The sequence below is a fragment of the Mastomys coucha genome, unplaced genomic scaffold, assembly GCF_008632895.1.
Source record: "Mastomys coucha isolate ucsf_1 unplaced genomic scaffold, UCSF_Mcou_1 pScaffold13, whole genome shotgun sequence".
Taxonomy (NCBI): domain Eukaryota; kingdom Metazoa; phylum Chordata; class Mammalia; order Rodentia; family Muridae; genus Mastomys; species Mastomys coucha.
This window is the reverse complement of record NW_022196895.1, coordinates 54,492,096-54,492,619: the sequence shown is the minus strand read 5'-3', so window position 1 is coordinate 54,492,619 and position 524 is coordinate 54,492,096. Positions and strand designations below refer to the sequence as shown.

Genomic DNA, 524 nt, shown 5'->3' with positions numbered 1-524 from the left:
AACCACATCTAGGGGGATAAGCTTCTCAAAATGGCACTTGGTTATGAAAATCCCCTCTACCCTCAGATGCCACATTTCAGTTTGTCTGCCAGAGAAAAGACTTAGCAGTTCAGCACGTAGAGAACAAAACAAAACAAAACAAAAAAAAACACCTATAGATGCTGTAGTGCCTAAGTTAACACCTATCTCCTTTCCTCTCAAAACCATGCATTCGCCAGAGAATCCTCAGATTTTAAGGGGAGGCGACTGCCTCGTATTACCATACACCGCGGCTTTTAGCAATATAATAATTACTAAACTCCAATCCTTAGGGACAACTTCCTCAGTCTAGGATTCACCAGGCTTTCACGCTGGCTAGTTTCTGCTGCAATTCTCTTCCTAGGTAGACACCCCGGACTGTGTCACCGAATCGAAAGGAGAAGGGAGCCACCACGGTGAAGTTTGCATTTCCGCAACTGGTTACCACAACTCCGGGAACAAGCCCTAAGGCTAATACTGCCCCACGATCTGCATCACCCGTGGGG

General features: G+C 46.4%; 1 protein-coding gene across 1 annotated transcript in view; it reads right to left on the bottom strand.

Moving 5' to 3' along the window:
- Positions 1-524, bottom strand: part of Isoc1 (isochorismatase domain containing 1) — a 19,836-nt gene that overhangs the window by 18,803 nt on the left and 509 nt on the right. The window lies entirely within an intron of this gene.